Below are 20,986 nucleotides of genomic sequence, written 5' to 3' on the forward strand. Positions count from 1 at the left end.
ATATATTTTTACTATTATATTTATATTATTTACTGTTATATTTACGTAAAAAATGCATGATTTATTCGAAAAATAATTTTCTATTAAATTTCTATTATTCTGTATAATTATGGAGCATTTTATATCAATTTACATTTCGTGCACTTCCTTCCATAAAATTTGGCAGCTTTAGTAAAAAAATAGGTACTATCTTTCAAAATTCTTTAAATCAACGAAGCATAAAAATATTTAAATAAATGATTATTTATTTATATGCAAACTAAGTTTTTCTTGACCTAAAATCACAAATTCGAAAGTGTAATTCTAGTAAATTACTTTTTTTTAACAAATAACATAACCTACAATTGTGCATGAAAAAGTTAATACGTACCGTTACTGAAATGAAGTTACTAGTCACAAACAGACAAAAATGCCTAGCAGTATTTTTATTTTTAAAGTTTCCCCTGCTGAAAAAATTAATTTGTATTCATAATCGTGTAAGCTATTAAATCACTCAAACAGTATACTGCATTGTAAAAGAAAGATAACAGGAAAAAATTTTTCATTTACATAGCAATCAAACAATAAAGACGCAAGAAAAACTGCAATCAAAATTTGACGCTTTGGGCTTAACATAATATTCATTATAACAAATTTCCTTTTGCTAAAGCTCTAAAAAAGTCGCAATAGACTAATAAAATTCATATTTATTGCAAACAGAATCAAAAATTGCAAATGAAACAAAGGATATTTTTTCGGAATTATATTTTAAACAAAAATCTACCATTTTATTCTTTCAACACTAATAAAATACATCGTGATGATTGTATTATTAATAACAACGCAATTTAAATTAACCATTTCGATTAATAACATTGAGAAAATTATCTGCTGTTGTTTGAAAATATTTATTATTCTCTCACACTTAAATTTACTGAATACGTTTATGAGTATATAACATGTTTCTATGTTGAGTAACATGTTGAGTTATAACATGTTACATACAACACACACATATATATATATATATGTTGTATGATCTTAAATTCACTTAGTGCGAAATCGAGTTATTCTACTACTTGCGCAATTGCTGCAAAGTAAGTTTTCATATTTCAAGAAAATTAAATTTCTAAATAAATTTTCCTGAACTCAAAAATATTAACTTAAATTTATCGATTATATTGTTGCTATTAGCAAAGCAAATTTGATTAAAGTTAATTAACACTTGCATTGATTTCTTTAAATGAATGAAAGATATTATTAAATATTTAGATGTTAAAATCAAAAATTACAGCAAATCACATTTTTGATAAAGGGGGCTATGGTAATTAATCCATTTAGATCAGCGGTCGCAAACTAGCAGCCCCAGAAATAATTTTACACGACCCGCGAATACATTCCAGTAACTTAATTAACATTACTATAAAATTATTCATTATGGCAAAAATTTTCAGTAATTTTAATGATTTAATTCTTTTGAGTCCACATTTGCATTATTTTCACTACCATTAAAAATGAACATGAGTAATGTTCCCGAACATATGCAAGTGGATCTGATTAATTTACATCAAGATATAAATCTTATTCTAAAATTGAAAGGTACAGGTTTGTTTAAACATTTTTCGTACTGGACAAAATATAAATACCATCAGTTAGCGAATTTTTGTTACCTTCCTTGGAAATACATTTACACGTGAATAATTTTTTTTAACTCTTCAACTGAAAATGAATAACTCTAAAGAAAGAACTACACTGATGGATTGGCGTCTATAATTCGGGACAAAGATAGTTTCTAGTAATTTTTTTCCAATGTTGCAAACTTTTTTGAAATCGAAATGCCATGAGATGTTTTAGCTGAAAAAGCTGTAGTAAAAAATAAAGGAATTTGTAATTATTTACCTACAACTACATGAAACGAAAATTTAATATATAAAAGAAAGCTAGTAAGGTTGTAATTATTCATTCTCAAGTTTTGTTCCGCTCGGATTTTTTTCATAATTTGTTTATTATCAGTTTAAGTAAGTTATTTAGTGGTTAAGTTAACACGTTAGAAATATTTGAAATAAATATCAGTTTGAAAATTTAATATTTAGCTGTCAAAATGTTTGAATTACAAAATGTAATTTTTTGCAGATGCCAACCTTTCGTTTTGAGACAAAAAAAAAATAAATATAAATTGGACTTTTTTCATTTGCGTCATTATTATTACCGTTGATGTATATTTTGATTGAAGTTTAGTAAATAAAACTACAAATTTAGTTAGAAGAATTTCTTTTGTTAAGTTTTAATTAGTTTTAAAAACTGTTAATTTTGTAAAAAAAAAAAAATTATGCTCGTCAGCTGCTTTTAGATAGTGCTTTCGGACCACATGCAATTTGAATCTGAGACAACTCCTTTAGTAATTAAGTAGGGAGGGGGAAAAACAATAAAAAGTAAAGAATAAATTAATTTTCTTTTTTTTTTAATCTGAAAGATTTCAGATTTTAAATTACGTCCAAAGAAGCGTTTTTTTTTTTTTTTTTTTTTAAACTTTTTAAACTTTTTAAGTGTTTCCTTTATTTATTAAATATTATGTTCTTCGCACTTAAACCATAAAATTCAGTTAGAGAGCAATATCGCAGAATAATTTTAAAATGAGCATATCTTTAGAATTTTCGATACACAGCGCTGTAGATAAAAATATTTTTTTCTCTACAACGTTGCCACTGCTCGCTTTGAAATCCTTGAGTTTGTTAATCAAATTTGAGGTTTACAAAATATGAAATCGATAATAAAACAAATTCTAAATTCCAAGTTTGGGCTTCCAGATGCCCATATTCGCAAGAGGATTACGTTATTCAGAATGTGATGGCTCTACGTACCCTTATTTTATCCCCTTGGGAGAAATATACATACATTAATGCAGATTCTTCATTATTTAATTTCTTTAATACAGTGCGATAATATTGGTGGCCACAATTTGAAAAGTGAAACAACGCTTGTAGTGAATCTACGCAAAATGCCAAAACGAAATTAATAGTCCTTCTGGGCAAATTGCCCCTTTGGACTAAAGAAGGTGATTCTTCCCCTTGAAGTTGGAGCTCTGTGCACGGCGAGTGTTTTGCCATTATAAACTGCCTAGGTATTACAACATTTCAGCATCAACTGTGTTGTCGAATACTAATCAATGATCAATGATCATTTATGCATCCCCAGATATGCCTAAGTATAGATGCTATCTTAAAATGCATATAGCTTCCTTGTAATACAAACAAAGAAAATTAGTCTAACAACTTCCTTCTATAACAGACATAAGCTTATTTTTTTAAGATTTAAAGAAATAAATCTTCCACACATGAGTGCTTTAATGCCCGTAGTACATTTTCCTCCCCCCCTCTTGAAATAAAATTTACATGCATATCCAAGAATATACAAGAAACTAAAAGCTACGTAAAAAGCAAATAATGTTTTCCCGAAAATTATGTAACATTATTTTACCTCTTCTTTGGATAGTTTTCTCCGTCTTGGAACTCAGAAACTATTTTTCTACTTTTCAAATTGTTTAGAAGTGAACAAAACGATTCCGATTCAGAAATTCAGAAACATAATGCTAGCTTCAGGTTATTTTATGACAGATTATTTATGACAGGTGAATTTATATTTATCCATAAAAATAACCTGTCTGTAATGTTGTTAAGCTTTTCAGGGGCAATATTCGTAACAGTCGATTTAATCAGCATTGCTCTTCAGGTTTAAATACGCTAGTTAACCACGTGTTTGATCTGAATTCAATCTTCAGGTATCTGAATTTCCAAGTTATTTAAACAACTTCAGGTTACGCGCGTGCTGCATTAAATATGGATAAAACGCTAGGAATAGGGTTAAAATTCAGAGGCTTAAAAAATGATTAGCTAAGCTGTACTTTGCAAATATCGAGTATCTAATAACTGATAAAAAAATAAGAGCGGTATTCTGCATGCATATACAAAAAAAAAACATTTTTCTTCTCAAAAGAATGAACTCATTACTGTTGAATCGATAACTTTCTTCAGTAATGTGTTATTTTGTTTCCTGCCATTCTAAAGAGTCTGTCTCTCTTTTTCTACATAAACTAGAATAGACCCTATAATGAACTGACGAATTCTCGCACAGGCGTGAATAAAACTACTGACTCAGACGAAGGGTAAAAATAACCCGTTATTAATTTAAACTAGTTAACATAAAGGTACAGACTTCGGTGCGTTACAAAGACACCGTCAATTTGCAGTGGAAACTAAAACGCAAAACATAAGTAAAACCTGAAAGAAATAGTGCAAGAGCGCACTTAAGTTCCGCCTAAAGGCCCGTCCACACGAGTACGTTCGAAACGTAGCTGATGAACGCGCTTTTACGTTACCAGCGTAAAAGCGTCCAAACGAGTACGCTTGCGAAGAGTGCGTTTAACCAATAGAATTATTTTGCGCAAAAATCACGTGACGCTGTAATATAGCGTCAACAGAGCTGTATCTTATTACTTCGCTGTTCTTCTGTATGTTTGCGGCAAGTTGTCCGAATCAGATGATTTTTTTTATAGCTGAAACTTTACTATTATGTACAATTATTAAGCACAGGCAAAACCGCAAAAAATGGCAAGAATGGGTCCGAAAGATTTATTTACAGCGACCTGTTCAAAGAGATTTTTTTTTTTTTTTTTTTTTTTTTTTTTTTTTTTTTTTTACTGCCTTGTTTGCGAAAGGAATATCTGGAATTATTAAATTCCTACTATTAGCTCACACTCTCCCTATTTCTTGTTCAAATTTTCAATACATAAAATGCTTTTTATTCATTCACTCAAGTTCAAATACAATTTTTTAAACTTGCAGTGAATGACACTTGATGTTAATACAGCTTTTTCAGATATTAAAATTTTCTTAATTTTTAATTTAAAAAAATTATGTTTTTATTTTTATTTATTTATTTATTTATTTTTGTATTTTTAAACTTTTCTTTGTGGACCTAAGTAGGAATTAATTTTTTTGGGGGGGGGGTATATTACTTGTTTTTTAATTCCTTCAGGATGAGTATCGACCAGTTTGACAGACTTGCAGATTCTATATCGTATAAAAATTAGGATTTATAAAATTGGTTTGGAATATAGTATATAAAGAGAATTAAATTACTTAATTACTTAATTCTCTTTATATACACCATCCACCATATAATAAAACCAACTTCATATTTTTTTAACTCGCTGTCTTTTGTTTATCTTTTTATTTATTTTTGAATTTAGAATGAGGTTCAAACTTTGGACAGTTTATGAGAAATTATGTGCATGATCAAATATGCAATAAAGTAAAAATAAAGAGAGAATTTATAGATGATATATGATAAAGAGATGCAGATATATTTTTACATAAGGATTTCTATTTGCACTGAACATTTTTAAACTAAATTTAAAAAAATAATAATAATGAATAAAATAAGAAATAAAAACAATAATAATACGTAAAATAAGAATATAATGATTCATGATTAAATATAAGAAACACGTTTCAAAATGAGAAATGCTAACTGAATTATACCGTCTACGGGTGAGGTTCGAACTTGCCACCTTTCCATTCCTCCGCCAACAAAGCAGCGCGCTGACCACTCAGCTATCTGTGATAGCATTGTTTGTGAAAAATAATGTAACAAGTAGAAGTCGCTGCAAAGGTCATTTAATTAAACTTAAATAAATGATTGCTGTATGACACAAGTTGTAACTTTCCTCCAAAATTTCGTAATTGTATTTTATTGAATACTCTTTCACAGTCAACTAGTCAACTGCTTTATTTTAGGAGTTATTATATTGCTGAAGTTAGTTTTTGGTATATTTAATATTGGGATATTTATAGAGCTTTTTATTACACATGATATAGCCAATATTTATAATAATTAAGGAGAATTTTGTAAGGCAGAAACTTTGATTTCGTATAAACTGTAATTTATTTAGGCTCCTATTACTTACGGTGTTATAAATAGGTGAAGCATATGGACATACTGGTCGGATCATTGCTTTATAAGTATACAGTTTTCCCCTTTAATGAGAATTTTAAATTTATACTAATATGTACGGTTTGAGAAATCTGAAGATGGCGTGAACAATGATTATTTTATTGCTGTATACAGCTATATTTCTAAGCAAAAACTCATCTCTGTGTGGCTCTGACGCCATATTGAAACGGGTAAGAAAGAAGGTTTTCTGATTATGACACGTGATAAGAACTCGGTCGGCTATTGGCTATACGCGCGCGTCGCGGACGTAAAAGCTGAACAGGAGCGTATTCAGTTTTACGTCTTCTGCGTCCTGCGAATTTATGCCGGCGTCAAAAAAGTTACGTCAACTACGTCGGGAGCGTCCTCGTGTGGACGGGCCTTAAGAGGTGGACTCACAGGAATCTAACCGGCCTGATACTAAACTAATAAGGCTAAGAGGCTTACTAGCCTGACCGCGAAATAACAACGAAACGTGCGCTTGGCTAGCGAAACACGTTCTGAAAAACTCAGATATTCACCCGTTTAAATAAACACTTCACTTAACTTTAAATGTACATCCTGGCGAGAGAATGTGAGGGAAGTTGAGAAGTCTAGAACAGGTATCAAATTTAAAATAAACTTGTTATGCAAAATAAGGAAAACCCTACATTTTCCCTCGCCAAAATTTAACTATCGCATAACAAGGCTTTAAAAGCCTGGATAAGAAATTCGTCAGGTCATTATAGGGTCTATTGTAGTTTATGTGGAACAAGAGACAGACAGACTCTATAAGTAGCGCTCGAACTAAAAGGGTGGTGGATGATCATTCTCCCCACCCAGGATTTGGCAGTTGGGTTCCCTAAAAACCCCAGTCGTCCTTCAAAAGGGGAAGTATATAAGGTGTTTCTCCCGCCTTCCTAGCGTACCTTCGTGGTGTAGTGGCACGCTGGGCTGGTATTCCAAAGGTCCGTGGTTCGATTCCCGGCGAAGGCGTTTCCTATTTTTCATCTTTCCTGCTTCCAAAATACCTAATGTCTCTACATTTCTTTTAACACAGGAGTAAGAAGCTGAATCTTAGTAAGAAGCTTAAAAACAACAGACACATTATCCATGTGACTTGCGAAGTATAATATAATCAACGATTCTAATCTAATATGTGTTATCCTGAATAGTTTTTTCTAGTTATTATGCAGTTGGAATTAAAGCATCTTATCATACGATTTTTTTATTTAACTTAGTTTTACTGTCTTTTTATTTTATTTAGTTATTATTTTTTTTTTATCTAACTTAATTATTTTTTATGCTTATATGAATGAAAGTCTTGACAGAAAAAAGAATTTGAAAAATAATAACAATAGAACAATTGGTTGAAAACGTAACATCGGCAATACTACATCAAATGAAACCTTTAATGAAAAACATACCATCTAAGTGTCATTATGTTTTCAAACAAAAGAAACTTTTTTCCCCCTCTTTCTTACATTTTTTTCCTTTCCTTCCCCCACCCCTTTATTTGCCAAAATTTGAAAATATCCAATTTAAATTGCGATTTGTTTGTGATTGTCAATCAGAATTTTAAAAATGTCTTCCTAGCCAAAAAACCATCGCGTGTTTTTGTCGTAATAAAGTATCCATTCATTTAACTTTCATCATCCAATAAACGGAATCAGGCGTATGTTTTAAGCACATTTCTAGTTAAAGTTTACTTTGAAATGATAATCCGATAATAAAATAATTTTAAATTTATAATCCGATACCCCAATAAATCAAGCATTGACTGACTAACATTAAAAATGTATATAGAAATATAAAATGTATATAGAATAAAAATTTTAATACCAATTTACAAAAAAAAAGCGCATTTTAGAACAATGTTCTAGATGAAAAGAATCAAATACAGGGTCTTTAACATAGATAAATTGATATTTTTCATTTAATATATTTAATCCGGAATGTATTTACAGCAAAAGAGTAATTTTTTCTTCCTTTTTCTCTTATTATTTATAAAGAAAGTATACTACGGCATAGAAATTTTACTTCGAATACATACTCTAAAAAACGTGCAAAATACAATTTCCTAACACATCAACAGAGAAAGTAATTTTTTTAATCCAATGGGGGGCACTTCCCTTTTCAGCACTGACCACTCTGAAATCCAGAAGTGGTGGCCATTTTATTGTGGAGGCACCTAATAGGCAGCCACCGTTGCCACCTATGAAGGGACGGAGTTACAACCATACCTTCTCCAGGATTCGAATCCTTACCTTCGGTACCGTAGTAGTCTCCTCTAACCAGTATACCGTCTGAACGGCACACAGAAAGTAATGAGATTAAAGTTAAAATAAAAATGATTAGTGCTGTTGATTTAGCCTACGTATGCTCCTTCCAAATATATATATATATATATATATATGGCTGTTCATGTTTCATTATCACTGAAAGCCATGAAATGGTAATATTTCACTAACAAATATAATCCTTGATAAACCTAAATCTTATCATTTCTGGATATCTTACATATAATATCTCAAGAGATACCCCAGATAATTTCCAAACCCACAACGCTCCTTAATTAATTAAATTCGGAGAACAGCTTTTCCTTTTATTGCATGGAAACCGAAGATACAAGATTTACTGCTAATGCTGAAATTCTCCCCACGGAAATATCCGAACCAAGATCCGATATGATGTTACAACCTAATTTTGTAATTTCCTCGGCAGGCACTTCACTTTCAAACCAAAATGCGTGTAATAGTTGCAACTGAAGATTCTCGAGAAGCACGAATTGATTAACGCAGAGAGATAATGTTAAAATGAGACTATTTGGTTCTCCGAAGATGAATTTCTGGTCGAGATTTATCACAAATGAAGTACAAGATTGTTGCAACTCAAGGATGAATCCGTATTCAGGAAGTTTCCTTGTTGAAAACAGTAAATATGGGAATTCTCTTGTGAAAATATTTTAGTGGAAAACTTATTACATGCAGAGGGTGAATCGAATTCTTACATGTTGTGAAATTTTATTGCTCCAGAATTTTAGTTCCCGCCAAAGAAACATAGTTTGCGTAACTGATATTCACAATTTAGAAATCTTAGTATTGCTTACTTGGCTTAGGTTATTATAATTGCAAAATACCGTTTCATCGACAACCTTCCATTCTGAGATGAGGGCTCATATCCAGGATAAGGCAAAAACGATTATGATCATCTAGTATAGTCAAGACAGCGCTAATACTGAGTAATTAATCTCAAAAGTATTTGACAGTTGATAAATTACTTTCAGGATATTATTATTTCAGGATACTTCAGGTATTAAGAAAAGAAGGATCACTTCTTCTTCGGATTCCACGCTTAGGACGTACTTAACGAAAATTTGAGTTGGAACCGACTAAAATTCAAACTGTAAATCCTAGTGTCCAGGGACGAGGGTTGATAGTTTGAATAACATGTAATCAGAAGCAGCTGAAAGGAGACAGAAGCCTGGGACACCAGTTCTTTGCTAAAAATGAGTGCTAAACAGGTATACTCCCATGCCCACCACTGCAAACCACGCTACTTTCGTGAATTATTTAACATTGCCAATGTTATGATGGAGGCATGTTGTACTGAGGATTTCCGAATGTACTGGCGTGAAGGCATAGATGCGTAGGCTATACTGCTGGGTAGAGGTCTTAACCATACTCAAAGAGAAACGTGATTAAAAGTAGATGCACATTTTGGCCCATGCGGAATTACTCATGAGCATGTCCAATCATGAATTTGAGACGGACAGTAACAAATCATCACGACCAAACACTAGATGGCTACCTGGTTTAGATGGAATATCTTGAGGGTCTATACTGTTACAAGGAAACTGATTGTTATTTTACATTAGCGGCTAAAGCTTCGAAGGAATCCTTACCATCCTCAAATAAGTTACAAGGTATTTCTCCCGCCTTCCTAGCATTCCTTAGTAGTGTAGTGGTCAGCACGCTGGTGGTGTATTCCAGAGGTTCGCGCTTTGATTCCCGGCGAAGGCGTTTGCTCATATTTCATCTTTTCTGCTGCCGAAAAAATACCTAATGTCTCCACAAAGTAAATGTTAAATAACCATTAAAAATATATCAATGCAGCATATACTTGAGTTGAAAATAATAAGAAATTTATTATTCCATTATAATTTTCCTCGAAGTAACAGATCTATTTCATACGTTTCAAGTAACAATAACAATAGTGTTACGGTTTTTGTATTGATTTATTAATTTGCTATTTTTAATAGAATTGTTATTACATTGTTTCATTTCCCTATGCAATGCTGCAGCGACTTATTTGAAGAGAAAGCTATGCCGGAAAAATTAAAATACAGGAGGACGCGGCATTTAATAATTTAATAATAGATATCTCGTAATTGTTCTCTTTAATATCCAAAGAAATAGAGAAAATACCGGAATATTCACATGCTTTTTAAAAAGCTTATAAAAGCGGGATCAAAACCTCTCAATTCAGTTGTTAAATCAGTTTTGTTTAGAAACTGTTGTTTTTTACTGTAGCGAATTCACGGTGAAATCGGATTAACTTTCCATATTATGAATTAGTTCTGTTGAACGTTTTGATAGTTTAAAAGATAACTACTGAGATTTATTGCAATATTGTACAAATATCAGAGGAAATTTAAGCATTTTGTTTTTATTTGTTGTGATAAAAATTAATTTTATTCACTTTTAATCGGACTTGTGCCTTCGATTTATTACGAACCCGTAGGCACGCAACAGTAGGAATAAAAATGTATTACTTAATTAATTATTTTGGATATTTAGTTTTGCGTTCTCCGTGGTAATCTTTAGTCCAATGCTAAATCTTTCGGATTTTGATTCTAAGGAAATCTAATTTTAACTTATTTCCTGTACTCTTAGGCTTTTCGGAACATGTGATTGAGATAGTAATAAAGTTGCAAGACTGACTACAGCTCTCAAGTTAATTAAATGTTTAAAACTTCAGTTTTGGAGATTAACTAAATGACTTATAAAATTCAGTTTTATAAACTGGCCCACTAGCGGCCGAGCAGTAATATCGGTGTCGTGTTACTATAAAAACTAACGTAGAACTAATATTTGCATTCTTGACCATTTATTCGTATTTCATAACTTCATCGTCCATCTTCGATACATCTTCGCATTCTCGTGGATTTTCGAAACGTGAATTAAGGAACAATTTCAATTTGGAATTTGGAAGCCAAAGCTCGCCCTTCTTGGAGAGCAGACACAGCGGATCCTTCAGACTCTGCCTGGAACCGGAGGCTAGACTTCGAAGCTGTATTCGGTTTCATTCTAAGTGTGAAGCTGTATATATTCCAATAATGATAACCTGTTATTCGCTTAGAAAATATTGTTTCATATCATGCAGAATATTTTACTAAAACAGGAACCCTATGCTAATAATATCGGCAGTCTCGCTAAATTTGCAAGATATCGCCAAGCTGGCGATGGCTTTGACGGCTTATTATTGTCGCTGAATTCGGCAAGAAATCGCAAAAGTCGCCAAACTTAGAGATATATCGCCAATTCAGCGAGATAGCCATTTACCTCAATGTTAAATAAATTTGCCCCTGCAATGTTATTTTTCCGTCAGAGCTTCGTCTTCTTTCCGTGTTACGTTATACAAAAGATATTAAAATTTCACATATTAATTCACTAAAATTATTTGCATATGTACAAAATTCGTAACAATAATTTATGATGCTTTTTTTATTGTTTCGCTACTAGAATTGTTATTCATGCATTACTTGTTTATGCGTAATTCCAGTAACATTCGTATATATTTGAAACCATTGCATATCGACCCGCGTTACTAGATGGAAGTGTTGTTGCCCTGTGACACGTATCTTTTTATCTTTTTTTTTTTTCTAAGATCCTTCTCCTTGAGTTGAAACTTGGACGCGTCAGCAACATTTCATGCCACCAACAAACAACAACATACTAAATAATAAAGTTTAAAAAAACTTTTGATAAGCGTCGGATAAGCTCAAAGATACTTGAGTAAGGCTTGATGGTGATCGTGCACAAGAAATGGGACCACAAATCAGACCATTGCGTGATCGTAAATGGCACGACATTTACGATAATCCACATGGTATTTCTTTTTTCCCATCAGATCTATTGCAGTCTAACATTCTGCTATATCTCACGACGAAGGGGGAAGGTAGAAAAAGGAAGAAGAAAGATCACGAAAAGTTCAGATGTTTGCTATCCACTTTGCACAGGATAACTTCATTTAAAGTTTCTGCAAAATCCTCATATCTGAAATATGAATTAAGCAAACATTTCAATCATCTAAAGTCTACAGAATTAAATGCATATTTTGTTCATCTACAGATGGCATACCAAGCTCAATAGATAATCTGGGGGCAAATAATCATTAGTGTAAAATAGTGCAGTCGCAAGGAAAATAAAGCCATTTTTGTGCTTAATGTTGTATTTAAAAATTGAGTCAATACGTAAAATCTTACACAATGTGCTTTTTAACAAATAAAAGAAACATAAGGAGATTCTGTTAGCAAATGTAAGACAGGGGCAGAGGGGGCTATCTCAAAGTCACGAAATTTCCCGATGACTATATATTTGTCTTGCCACTAAATATGCCGGTACATTTACGCATGTCGGCGACTGTTCGCGAAGATAAAGCCATTATAAAGATATTGGCACATCCCACGAAATCAGCTTTCTCTAAGTTATAAACTCAGCTTCATAATGGTTCATGGTTCTATATCTTTATGAAGGGACTTCGCCAAAGCTCCTAATACAGATGCACAGGTACCAGCGCCTGGATAAAAGTTGCTTTCTGAAACTGAACTTAATAATGGTATTCATAAAAGTACGGACACTTTTATTAAGGTGACAGGGCATCCTTGGCAAACACTTGTGTAAACCACTTGGCAACCTCTCGTGTAAAGGTGCTGGCACTGTTATGATGGTTTCTATCATCCTTTATGATTTCGCCTAGACAGAAACCATCATAAAGGTACGGCACTTTGATGGAAGTTGCTTTCTCTAAGTTATAATGTGAAGGTCATATGGGTGCTGGCACCTTATTTTTCGTGGTAAAAACTGAACTTCAGAAGGGTGTCAAACATTCTTAATGTCTGGATGAATAACGAATAAATTGAATAAAGGTGCCGATACCTTTATTCAATTTATTCGTTATTCAATAAAGGTGCCGATACCTTTATTCAAGGGGGCTACTTAGATCTTAAAAGAAATGTTCTTGTATCTTGAAGAAGGTCGCATTGTTCTTGGTGCAGACTGAACTTCGTTAGGGTGCGGGACACCTTCATGCTGCGATACCCTTGTGTTTCTTCACGAATAATGGTTAGAAGCATTTATGCAGGAAGCCAGACAGGCAAATATTTGTAAATTTCGGAGATATCCACTTCACTGAATTTTTACAATACAGCTGAGTCACACTAAATTCATTCTAATTCCGTCTGTAAATAGACAAGCACTTTTCTGTACATCGATTAATAAAAAAATAATTTTATAAAGAGACCATCTCATGAATACTTTTTAACGCCTAAGGTTGTATATACATTTCGATATGGGGTGAAATTTCGAAGTTTATTAGCATATTGTAATCATATACATTTTAGTATTTTGTCCGAATTAACGGATGGTCACAGAAAAATGAGTCTAGGATCGCATGCAAACTTTCGGCCGCGAGTTTGAACACGCCTGCCTTACAGGATATACACTGTAAATAATATCTAGTCCGTTAAATATAAAGTGCACTTTCCTTAAACAAGTTATTTCGTTATTGAACTTTATTACAGCTGACGTAGACTAATTGGGAGCGGATTAACTAAACCTTATCCAAAGGAAAATTCCATTTATGTATTGCAAAACGAAAGAAAAATTAACATCGCAGCCATCAGAATAAATAAAAATTTTCATGCGAAATACAAAAAAGAGAAAATGATGCGTTAGATGACAGCAATGATAGCAGATGATGTTACAATATTTAGGAATTACATTTTGCACAACAAGATGCAATTTAATTGCACATAATCTGGAATATATGAACATTGTTAAACCAGCCATTGATAATTACTTGCTAAATCGTTAAAATAAATTAAGAGCATAAAGGCCATTAACCGTCTATTGACTTTCATTCAAATACAAGAGTAATGTGAACAAAAATACTGTTCTGTCTAGAAGTATGTACTTGTTTTGAATGCTGATTTAATTTATATGACCAAACGGTTTTTTATTCTTCGGGTTCAACAGCTAAAAAATAACGTTAAATTGTTAACAGATTTCTCTATTAACCATAAAATGGATTATTTCTCTTTCCTGTGTAACACAGAAAGAGAAATAATCAAGAGAAGCTTTTTAAAGAAGTAAAAGTTAAGAACTAATTAAGAGTTAGTAATCGCGAGAAACTTAGGCTATCGTATTTCAACGGAAATTTCCATCTTGGCAGTTCCCGAATCCAATAGGACGATTTTGTTTGCATGACATCTGTACATACGAATAGAATAAAGGACTCTTTCTCCTAAAATGGATTGTAAAAGGATTTACATACGGATAGAATATAGGACTCTTTCTCCCAAAATGGATTGTAAAAGGATTTACATACGGATAGAATAAAGGACTCTTTCTCCCAAAATGGATTGTAATAGGATTTTAAAATATCACTTTTGCATTCAGAATAACAGAAATATGCTATACTCAGCAATAACGTTTGCCTGAGGCGATTGCAAAACAACGTAATATCGTTACAAAGCAGGCAATGAGGAATTTAAAGAACACGTTTAAAGAAGTTAAAAAGTGTCAAAATGTTACACAAATTTCTTGTCTTTTGTTACTTTTTATCTTTTATTTTTAGTTGAACAATAAAAGGGTATTTTATCTTATATTTAATTTAATATTAAATTCACTGAACGAGGCCTAAAATGATCTTGTATGACACAAATTAGCACGCATTTTATAACAGCAATGTTTTATAATCCTCGTTTCGTCTTTGCACAAGTTTCCAGTTACCTTTGGATTAAAAAAAAATCGGATTTTGCGGTATAGTCCCGCATTTCAACGAAACATGCCGTTTCAGGAATTATTCTGGAAAATATCTCGCATGCTGTAAGCATAGTTGACATAAATTTTGTTATGCTCCCTCTTCCATGCGGCCATGAAGATGATTTTATGGAGTAAGAAATATATTCAATAATCAAATCATCATGCTTTCTGGGTATATGTTTTAGAGAACTCCGGATGTCCATAAAAAATTGGATTGTGAAAGAATTTCTGTATTTCTAGTCCAGCTGCACTTCGTACGTGGAAAATGGACAGTGGAATTGAAACAGTGAAGAATTTTAAAGGTATCACATTTTAAAAAGATAGCAGTAGGTAAACATATGGAGAAAATCTTAGCTTTTGAATGAAAATATTTTGAAAAGAAAATACGTTATCTGATAATAAGTTATTCAACGGAATACTGTATTAAAAAACAAATAATAATAAAATAATAAAAAATCAAGTAAAATAAAATCTGAAAGGTTTCACATTTTAAATTACGTCCAAAAGGGCGTTCTTTTAACTTTTTGTATGTTACCTTTATTTATTAGATATTATCTACGTACTCAAACGATAAAATTCAGTTCAATAGCAATATCACAAAATAATTTTAAAATGAGCATACCCTGTAGAGTTTCCGATACAGAATCTCGCGCGTTGGAGACAATTTTTTTCCCGTACAGTGTTGCCATTGCTCGCTTTGAAATGGTTAGTTTCTTAATCAAAAATTCGTTGAAGTGTTACAAAATATGAAATCGATAATAAAACAAATTTCAAATTCAAATTAGGCCTTCCACATGCCCATATTCTATGGAAGATTACATTATTAAAGTTTTGATGACGCTACGTAGCGTTGTTTTATGAGAATGCAAGAAATTCATGCAGATTCCTCATTATTTAATTTTTTTAAATATAATACAGGGCGATAATATTTGGTGGCAACAATTTGAAAAGTCAAACAACGCTTATCATTGAATCGACATTGAATGCCAAAACGAAATTAATAGTCCTTCAGGACAAATTGCACCTTTGCACTAAAAATAGCCGAAAAAGTAAACAAGAGTTTGCTACACAACATTGAAACGAAGTGACATTTTCCCTATAACTGGAACAATTACGTATCTCTCAGACTTGTAACATTAATAACCGAACTGCACTTACTTACTCTTAATAGTTTCAATAATGCTGCGTGTATTTCAATTATGAATACAGTGAAATTTCTCGTGACGATTACTTTTAAAAGAGGAAAGAATTTTTAAGAGCATAAATAAACATCATAAATAATCACATTCTTTAAAATGATCATCTTCGCAGAAGATTGAAGTGGTCTGGTACCGTGAAGTTGGATTTTATGGTTTTCCTGCAATTCTTTGTAAAGTTATTAGGTTTGTCGAAGTGACAAACATGAAAAATATGCGATGACGTCACCGGGATTCGAACTCCGGATCTTCCGATTTCCAGTCCGATGTCCTGCCAATTACATCACGAAGACAGATGATAACGATGGAGAAAAATCCCTTATGACGTAAGCAGTAATAATAATAACAATAATAAAGCAACTAAACATAATAATTCGCTGGAATCATCTCATCTCTTGTCTTCGAAAAAATTGATCACATTACTTTAAGTTAATCGGTTCACCTTACCGTGGTAACTAGAATTTAGTTACATAAAAAAAGTATTTTGTCCTCCCGACATTTATTCCTTTATTGCAAAACAGCGATAAGGCGCTCAGTAGAGAATCTTTATGCAGCAGACTTACGATTATCCGGATAATAACGGGGCGAAATTCAAAACCCTGACAGCAGTTAAAAATGCAAAGGGAAGAGAATTTTCCCTTATTATAATTATCAATCAATCTTAACAAATTAAAATTAATCTTACCAATATCTTTAACAATTTACCGGTATCTGAGTTAAATTAACATGCGAAATAACGACTATTGAACGGATTCAGGCAAAAAGAATCAGTACAGTATTCGTAATTGCAAGACTAGTTTCGAAGTTTTAAATACAGAACCTTCTTCGTCAGCTGCAGAAGTTTTTTTTTTTTTCCCTCTTTCTTGTAGAAGTGTTTCTTTTTTCTTTTTTCTTTTTTTTTTTTTTTAGCACTGAAAGTCATTTTGCACTTCTGCAGTTAGAAAAAGTTTTTATATTTAAACTTTCTATATTTAACTATCGAAACTAGTTTTAGAAATTTAAGAACATTACACTGATCCTTATTGCCTACCTTCAGAAGTTGACGATTTCAAAGAAAAGATTATTTTACTTACATAAGTACTTAAAGAAAATAGCATACCTACAAATTGTGGACACGCTGTTGTAATGACAGATTGTATATATTTCAAACATTACACTTTTTAACTATTTTATAGACCTTTGGCAGAATTTCTCCATATGGAGAAGGACGGCGTACGGATTTTGCTTTATTCTGGTGATTTGTGATAGGCTGGACGGATTATTTTTTCATACAGTATCATTTCGTGGTGAAGAGAAACTGTACAGTATTTTCTGAGAAGAGGTCTTAAGTTTGCTATTTAAATACTCGTATTAAATTTACTGAGTTTAACAAAGAGAAGACTAAAAGAAAGTTTATTATCAAGTATGTTGCCTGGCAATGAGATTTACTGTTTCGGAAGTATTTTTTTTTTCAAACAACTTGGTGGCAACTTGGGTGACTGAATTTCGCAAAACTGAACTGCATTTAATTTGTTAGTATTCATTGAGATTTTACAGTCTAAGAGCTAAGCTTCTAGAAAATCAATACACTGCAACAGCTATTTATACCTATTTTACAGTGTCTTAACTTGGAGAATAGCTGTATCATCAGCCAACAGTGATATTTTTTAATTTCGGTATGCTGTGGAATGTCGTAAGTGCAAATACTATATATCAGGTACTCGGAATTAAGCTTTGGGGTACTCCAACGACCTGCGTGTGTTATATGCAGATTCATCTCGAATGCTGAATAATTCTTTATTGGAAAAAGAAGCAATAATGCGGATAACATTACCTGAAAAAATATTTATTTTTGAATTGTATAAGTTATTTCTCTCGCATTCTTAGCATGCCATCCTGGTGTAATGGTCAGCACGCTCGGCGCGTATTCGAGGCGTTCGAGTTCCGGCGAAGGCACTGCACATGTTTTTGCGTCTCCTGTTTCAAAATAACCTAATGTCTTTACAGTAGCGCCCGAACTAAAAAAGGTGGTAGATGATGATTCTCCACCACCGGGTTTTGGCGATTGGGTTCCCTAATCCCCAGGCGCCCTTTAAAAGGGGGAGTATTTAAAGTATTTCTCCCGCCTTCTTAGCATGCCTTCTTGGTGTAATGGTCAGCGCACTCGACTCGTATTCGACAGGTCTGAGGTCCGAGTTCCGGCTAGGGCATTGCTCATTTTTTAAGTCTCCTGCTTCTGAATAAACCTAATGTTTCTACACTTAAAAAAGTTTTTATCTAAAATCAAGTTCCCTTCCAGAAGCCAAATGGTTAAGACCGCCGAATACTGCATGTTCGTCCCTAATTCATCCCAAGCGAACAGACTTGTTGCAGGGACGGTTTTCCCTGTGTGTAACATAAATACGAGTCAGCTTCCTTTAGAAAGTCCTCCACGAAGGCATCCCTGCTCTTAGGCAGATGGGCAACGTGTACTTTGCCGTTTTCACATAAACAACCATAATTTCTTTCTCAGATGCACATAAATTTTCAAGTTCATGTTTTTAAATTAAGCAGTCTGCAATAATGCTACAACGAATTTTATTTTCAAAACAAAGGTTTTAGAAATAATTCTTACGACTGAATTTTTTTTCCATGAAGATTGCCGCAATTCAGTTCATAAGAGATATTTAATTAATCAAAGGTATTAATGTCCAGATTTCTCTTTAAACTTTCTTAATGTTTCATCGATAGCTTTATAACTTCTTCCTTTTCTTGCAAAGACAATGAAAAAAAAAATAATAAAAATGATTATGCATCCATAACAGCGTTCTGCTTAAGAGATTTTTCTTAGCCTGACAGTTCCATAACACATTTTTTTTCAACTAAAAGGTTTTACTTGCTTCACTTAAAATTTTATGCCTTTTGCACATCAACTCTTAAACATTCAACTTTGTAGAGCGAGAAGGAATACTCAAATTCTTCTTCTGAAATATTCAACTTCTGAAGATCAGCCATCCGCTTTGACTAGAAGCAGTTTTTAGTTAGCTCAACACCTTAAAATTACAGTATTAGACATTGAGGGCCAGGAAACGTAAAAAGCAACTATGCCGTAGTCGGGATTAAAACCACAGATCTTTCGCCACAAGCTAACTGCTAAAACCAAGACAACATGAACGTGATTCCATATAGTAGATGGACGTGAAGAATATGTTTGATGGCCTGATTATTACTTCTGCTTACCCATCTTGCTACGAAGAGCAGCTACGGTACTTCCTTTCCATCACATTCCGAAATGGATGTAGATAATGAGATATTTTATTGGTAGTTATTATTTAGCGATAATTATGGCTTCAAAATACGTAGATATACAGTGGGTCTTATTTTGATCTTCATTAATCAGTTATTCTACGTATATACAATTTAGTGGTGTGGTGGTGTATTTAATTATGCAAAGCACACTAGGGCTATCTGCCTAAGGGAAGGAATGCCTTCGTGGAGGACTTTCTATGGAAAACTGGCTCATATACACGTTACACATGGGGAAAACCACGAAAACACCCATGCAGCCAGCCCGTTCGCGGGATTCGAACCTCGGACCGAACTACCAGTGCTCAGCGACTTTACCGCTCGGCCGCTGTTGGGCATATACAATTTACTCATACACCTTAAAACCCATAAGATCTTCAAATATGTGACTGTTGCAAGAATTGAGATAACTTATTTATTTTAAAAGCAATTACTTCCAACTTTTTACAGCTGACTACATAATATAGCTGCTTTCGGAAATAGTAATCAGAAAGTTTGTGTTGTCACAAATATTTTGATAATTTAATCCTCTTTGTGACACCTTGTGTTTCGTCATGTTTCCACCTTGCGCGCACAGTTTAAAACATTTTGTTGCATAATTTAATTCCATATTTAATATATAGCTTTTATAACATATGGAAACTACTGTGAACCTAAAATTCTAAAAATTTTATGTTAAATTTTTATTTTATTCGGAGTAGAGTTTATAAAACATATTTTATTAAAAAAATCTGTAATGTTTTCGTCCATAAAATTTTTTGATATTAAAATATTCATTAGATTTTTGGTTCAGTTAGAAAATAGTGCCCATATAAAGAATTGCATCAAATTTCAAGTATGTATCATTAGCCATTTTTAAAATAACATGCGCGCAAGGTGGAAACATGGCGATATATTTTGTCACAACGAAGATTAAATTACAAAAATATTTGTGGCAACACAAACTTCATGGTTACTAGTTTCCAAAGCAGCTATATTATGTAGTCAGCTGTAAAACGTTGGAAGTAATTACTTTTAAAATAAATAAAATATCCCAATTCTTGCAACAGTCACATATTCGAAGATCATGAGGGGTTTAAGGTGTATGAGCCCCCTTAAATGCTTCTGGAAAGAAACTGTCAATCTCTTATGGGTTTATCTGTAAGACTATATTGGCGAGAATGACTTGTACAGTATCCCTACGTAACAGCTTAGTAACAGACTTCAGCGAATTTTAATAAAGTTATCAATAATTATTTTAATAAGCCGTAGAGACAATTAATTTTCGATAAAAAATGTGGAAAATTAACCTTGTTCTCGCCAGGATTCGAATTAAGAGTCTCCAGTTTCCCTAATTGAATGTGCTAACCAGTTAAACCGCGATAAAAATGCACGGAGGGATGCGATAATTCCTTACATTTTCCCCTAAATAAAGGATGCGTGATGAGAGCACGAAACATAATCAGCCACGTGTAGATGGTGACAAACTATTGTCCATCGCATTTTAGTTCGGAAGCCACTATAGAGGTATTTTTGTATTTTTGCAGAGCG

General features: G+C 32.8%; 1 protein-coding gene across 4 annotated transcripts in view; it reads right to left on the bottom strand.

Annotated features, from left to right (window-relative positions):
- LOC118197748 (uncharacterized) overlaps positions 1-20,986 on the bottom strand; it is a 429,345-nt gene that overhangs the window by 237,614 nt on the left and 170,745 nt on the right. The gene's annotated exons all lie outside the window — the stretch shown is intronic.

The sequence above is a fragment of the Stegodyphus dumicola genome, chromosome 4 (assembly GCF_044657685.1).
Source record: "Stegodyphus dumicola isolate Sdum_Otavi_A_Nest chromosome 4, ASM4465768v1".
NCBI classification, from domain to species: Eukaryota; Metazoa; Arthropoda; class Arachnida; order Araneae; family Eresidae; genus Stegodyphus; species Stegodyphus dumicola.